Source organism: Canis lupus, chromosome 10 (assembly GCF_048164855.1).
Source record: "Canis lupus baileyi chromosome 10, mCanLup2.hap1, whole genome shotgun sequence".
NCBI lineage: Eukaryota > Metazoa > Chordata > Mammalia > Carnivora > Canidae > Canis > Canis lupus.
The window spans coordinates 29,425,358-29,431,253 of NC_132847.1; the positions used below are offsets into that span (position 1 = coordinate 29,425,358).

Genomic DNA, 5,896 nt, shown 5'->3' on the forward strand with positions numbered 1-5,896 from the left:
GATTTCTCCTGAAAGGAGTGGGGATTACTGCTGTCAGTCACTGTGAACAGATAGTGACGAGGGTGCTCCAGAGTGGCCGGGGTTGCCCCTGGAGTCTAGGGACGGCGGGTGGCGCCGCGGTGGAGCGCCCGCCTGCAGCCCAGGGCGTGACCCCGGGGTCCCGGGACCGAGTCCCGCACCGGGCTCCCTGCGCGGAGCCTGCTTCTCCCTCTGCCTGTGTCTCTGCCTCTCTCTCTCTCTCTCTCTCTCTCTCTGTCTCATGAATAAATACATAAAATCTTAAAAAAAAAAAATAAAGTTGAAGTCTGCCACAGGGAATTAGAGACCATTTCCTCCAGGGGACCCCAACTGAATGGGAGTAAACCAGATAGATCTATACACCCAATTATCTGGTTCAGGGGTCAGCAAACTATGGCCCTTGGGTCAAATCTAACCTACTGCCTGTTTTTATAAATAAAATTTTATTGGAATACAGTTATATCAATTTATTTACATATTGTCTGTGGATGCTCTGCTACTACAACGGCAGGGTTAGGAAGCTGTGACAGAGCCAGTTTGGCCCTTAGAGGCTAAAATATTTACTGCCTGGCTCCCCGCAAAGTTTGCAGTCTCCTGCTCTGGTGGAACATTTATTTCCCCCGTGTGATCCTTAGCCCCTGGCCCTCACATGGCCATATTTAAAGGCTGCAGCCTGATTTCATCTATGCTAGTGGGCTTAAAATATTTACTTTAAATTTTTAACTTGGCAATAATTTCAAGCCTACAGAAAAGTTTCAAGAATAAGAATAACACAGAGAATATTATATACCCTTTACCGGATTCACTTATTATTAACATTTACATCATTTGCTTTATTACTTATCCCACTCTCTCTTTATACAATATATTTATATCTTATACATCATATTTATTATATATATTTTAATCAATAATATTATGTATAATATTTTAATCAACTAAATATAATATATTTAATCAATATACTTCAAAGCTCTGTGCATTAGAATCATTCATGTACATGTACAGGCTTCCTAAGAATTAGGATTTTCTCTTTTCATAATCAATTTTCTTTCTTTTTTTTTTTTTTTTTAAAGATTTTATTTATTTATTCATGAGAATCACACACACACACAGAGAAAGAGGCAGAGAGACAGGCAGAGGGAGAAGCAGGCTCCATGCAGGGACCCCGATGTGGGACTTGATCCCGGGACTCCAGGATCACGCCCTGGGCTGAAAGTAGGCGCTAAACCACTAAGCCATCTGGGCTGCCCTCATAACCAATTTTCAACTTTAGTTCATATGAGGACACCAGCGGATTTTCTTTGTAGCATTTTTTTTCCCTCCAGTATAGCATTCAGGGTCAGGAATTGCATTTACCTGTTATGAACCTCAGGCTTTGAGGTCTGATTCTGTTAAGGAAGAAAGCACTTCTTTCATAGTTCATCTCCTGGAAGACTGTAAGGAAGAGACAACATTTTTTTCTGGTCCTTTAGTGTTTATAGCTGGGGACTACCTGCAACAGCCTGGAGGACTATTCTAGAAACAGAGGAAATGTCCGTGGAACGGGGCTTCTAGAAAGGCAGTATCCTACAGGTGTCTGCCCATCCTCTGGATGCGGCAGCAATGCCACATGTTTGGAGACCACGAGATTGTCCAAATGACCCCTAGGGTGATGGATTTCCAGCCAAATCTCTTTACTCTCTGGCTGCAATGAGCCTGAGATATCCCTTTCTATCATGGACCCCAGCTCTAACGAGGTAACATGTTAGACACTTCCAGCAACCTGGGAATTTGGAAACGGGATGAAACAGAACTTTAGAATCAAAGGCACAGATTTGCAAGCTGCAGATCTGGGGAGGGTCTGAGCCTGGGAAGTTAAGATTAGTTCATGGCAAATTAAAATTAATTATATCAATTAAAGCTACCATTTAAAGTATAATTAGTGATCCTTTTAAAATAAAGATTTTTTTGTTAGCATAAAAATTAGATTAAATAAAAATTAACCTGTACTAGATGCAATGAAGTTTGATTTGGTATATGTGTAATATATATCCATGTAATCTTGTAGAAGTGTGTGTGTGTGTGTGTGTGAAACATACGATTCACTTAATCATTTATTCATTTTTTTTAAATCAATGATTTATTAAGGGTTTATTGTGTGAGAAGTGCTTGATGGAAAAATGAATCACACATTCCTGGGTACGCTGCGAGGGGCTATTTTGCTGTATTAAAGAATTTGGATTTATCTTTCAGAAAGTATTATTCTCACTGGCCCTGGCCTGGGCCAAGAGAATGCAGGTTTGAAATTGTGAGCTTTTTGCGGGTGGTTAGCACTCTTGGAAAACATGATGCCTGGCAACAGTCTGTGGCAGGACTGAAAATACTGGTAAAGGGTTTAAGACTAACGATTCTTCCAGAACAACCAGCCTGACAATGAGTAATATGCCGTTTGATGTGAAAATTAGAAAACTGGCAGAGGAACCTGCAAGAGGGAAATTGGATTTCCAGAGAGACGAATGGGAGGCCATGCGGCTGAATAGAGTTCATAAGATGCAAACGCATGCAGGGGAGTGGCAGTCCTCCCTCACTCCCAGCGCACAGAGCAAGTCCCTGTTGTTTATTTATTTGTGGGTGAAAAGCGAGCGCTCCGTGGCCCTGGTGTTTATTATCAAAATGGATGGATTCAATATCGAGCAATGATGTGTTCAAAATGAAAGCCACATCATTAAATGTTACAGGCATTTATTAACACAGTTTCCTCCTCTTGCAGATAAAACAGGCAGGTGCCACGTGACTTCAGTGTTTTCTCGTCTGGCTTTGTCGGAGGCTCCGTTTCCGGCAGGCAGTGCCGTGGAAGGCAAATCTGGGAAAAGCAGAGATATCCAGGAGGAAGTGATGAGGAATGGAGAACACCCAGAGGGCAGCCTTAAAGGGGAGGGCCCCAGCTTCTGAAAGCACAATGGGACTGTCCACTTACTGCTCTTTCTCTTTAGCTCCCCTATCATCTGTCCCATCAGCTCACCTGTTGGTTTCCCATCTCCTTTCTCTTCTCTCTTGCTGCATTTCTGGCTGCATCTCATTGATCAAGGAATGGCTTCGATTCTTGTGAACTGTGACTTCTAACCTGGACACAACAATTATTGGGGTAGGTGTCAACCTTCATCTTGGGATCTTTTGAATGGTTCCACGCCCAGAGCAACTCCGTGCTAAAAAGACTGCACAGATTTGAATGGCTATGCTCCAACTGAAAGAAACCGACTTGGGAGAAATGACATAAATTCATTATTACTGAACTGAAACCTCTTTCTGCTCCAGGCAGAGAAGATAAATTACCACTCAAGTGATATAAAGTTATTTGAATGTTTCATTGGATCAAATGCATCAGGATGTCTGGAAATCTCTTCTCTTTTAAGTTGGAATTAAAGAATGGTTATCAGACGAATAATAGACACTATCATTTGCATACATTTCATCTCAAGAGACTTCTGAAGTTATGCAATACTCAAGTGGCTAATTGTTCTTCACACTCCTGACATATCAAGTTACAGCTCAGATTAAGGAGGACATATTGGTGACTGGGATGACCAGTGGGGCCCACAAGGAGGGCAAGGGCTGAAAGAGGGTATGGCTGATGGGGGCACCACGAGATCTTTTAAAGTGTTCCCATGAAGGACGTGAACTTGGCAAGTTTATTTAAAGCAGATTTTTTCCATGTCATCTGACTCCAGATAACAGTATTCAATGATGACCAAAATGCCAGTGCTTTTTTTTCTTTGATAGTCCCTTTTCATCAAAGACTTAAATTCTTTGAAATAGCCTCTAAAGTTGCCATTAAAGTTGCCATTAATTCCACCACCCACCGACTCTTGCAAATTCTTATTGAGTAGATCCGTGGTCTGAGATTTTGCTATGAATGGAATTAATTTTCGGTGTTTGCTTAGAATGTGTAACATCAGCAGGCTGATTTTTGAAAGTCCTTCCTGATTTCCTCATAATCCCATGAGACCTTCAAGGAAGCCTAGGCCCCATTTTATTTACTCTGAGCCTCCAGAGCCTAGTACAGAGCCAGGCTTGGAAATGATGTACTTTTCTTGTTGAGTAAAGATAGAAGTAGCCCATCTCCCATAGTGCCATTTTTGTTATGATTCTCAATATTACCCACACAGCTGTAGGGTACTCTGTAGACGTACAGGTGCTGGGCTGACAGGAATCTAGACTGGTTAGGCACTTCTAGCTTCAAATGAGAGACATTCCAGATTACCATCTGTAAGGTGGGCTTCCTACAAAAATAGAATACGAAGGTATGTGAGGTAGCAGGAGATGTCATCTTTGTCATGAGGTCACCTCTGTGGCACAGTGTCACCCAACACTCTATGTGTAATCCTGCACTTTCAAGCCTCTCTTAGATTAGCACTCTGGCATGACTCTGTGTGGTCAATGGACTGTGAGAGAAAATGACTGTGTGTCATTTCCCAGCATAGGCAGTTGAGACCCATTATCCTTAAATCCCACCTTTTTTGTCCCTTTCATGGGGACTTCAGAGACCCCAGATTTAGATTGTTCTGTTCTAATATGTCAAAGACTTCCCAGCCGGGGCTCCCTGGTGAGCGTGGGGCAATGTCCCCACTGAGTGCATTGCAATTATAATGTGAAAGAAAAACAAATTTTTATTGCGTTGAGTCACTGAGATGGGGGAATTTATTACTGCAGCTTAACAAATTCCCTGCAGATTTCCCCTTACATCTCATTGGCCAAACCTAAATGATAATGGTCACTCATAGCTGCAAGAAGGCCGAGAAAAATGGGAAGAGGATTGCTAATTTGGTTTGAATGAATCATGGTCTACCCTCTGGGGCTATCTCACCCCAGAAAAAGGTGGGGTTTGGTTACAAGGATGAAGTGAGGATGACATTGGGTAGGCACTGTCAGTGTCTGCCGAATCACCAGATACCGTTCAGGCTAAAGAGAGAAGATGCTAAAACCAAAAAGGAAGAGGTGGATACCCAGGTAATTCTAGAACTCCATGCCTCAGACTGTGTCCCAGAAACGTCTGATCCCACGTGGCTCCTCCTCCTGTGAGCTGTCAAGATGCCTGGTTAAGTGACTGTTAAACTGCCTTTCCTCCTACCTCCTGTCTCCCACCCCCCAAAGGCTGCCCTTGAGGTAGGGAGGGAAGTGATCCCCGCTATCCCGTTGCCAAATCTCTCAGAGAGGTTATGAGGCTGAACAGATTTGTGTTTGAAAAGGGCTTTGAAGCTCTGGCGTGAAAGGTACCACAGAAGTGCAAATGCCTGCAATTCATAGCCTGCTGAATGGAACAGGAACTGAATTGCTTTAAACTGGAATTTCAGGGCCTGTGCCTGGTGTCTGGGATTTGCACAATGCTTTTCTGAAAGCGCTTTCTTCTGTATAGACTGCTATTTGTTCTTTTAGTTCCTTACCCAAGTTAACTCTCAGTGTCTCCTTACCCATCTCCTCCAGAGGAAGGCCTCAGGCTGGAGAAGGTGAACTGTAAATTTCTCACTTTGGCTTTGAGAATGTTTATCACTTCTTTCCCTCACCTTCTCTGGTGTTCACTCCTTCAGCCACGCAGCAGTCCTTCTCAGGCCCTTCCGGTCAGGAGTGAAGGGGTGGGGAAAGGGCGGGAATTGAACCCCTATCAGCTAGACCCTAGGATTGGCCCCGTGGTGGGAGTGGGGTGGATTCTGAGGATAATGGTCTGATCCACCTCTACAAACTAACTGGAGGGTTGTTAAAGGTGCACCTACCCAGGCCCACCGATGTGGGATTGTCAGCCTGAGTTTCAGGAGTTTGCCTTTTTCCAAGCACGTGAGTGTTTGCCAGGGAGGAAGCTCAAGAAATTCCTTATATGATGAAAGAATTGTGCAAGAGTCAC

The 5,896-nt window shown here is 43.5% G+C and overlaps 1 long non-coding RNA gene across 2 annotated transcripts; it reads right to left on the reverse strand.

The window, feature by feature from the left end:
• Nucleotides 1-2,682: 2,682 nt before the first annotated feature.
• LOC140640901 (uncharacterized) lies at nucleotides 2,683-5,691 on the reverse strand. 2 transcript variants are annotated; one of them, XR_012037504.1, is made up of 3 exons: nucleotides 5,562-5,691; nucleotides 3,023-3,124; nucleotides 2,683-2,863 (listed from the first exon to the last, which is right to left on the reverse strand). It is a non-coding gene; the product is annotated as an uncharacterized lncRNA (long non-coding RNA). The 2 variants fall into 2 exon arrangements; XR_012037505.1 differs by lacking the exon at nucleotides 5,562-5,691 and adding an exon at nucleotides 5,004-5,102.
• Between the last annotated feature and the right edge of the window lie 205 nt (nucleotides 5,692-5,896).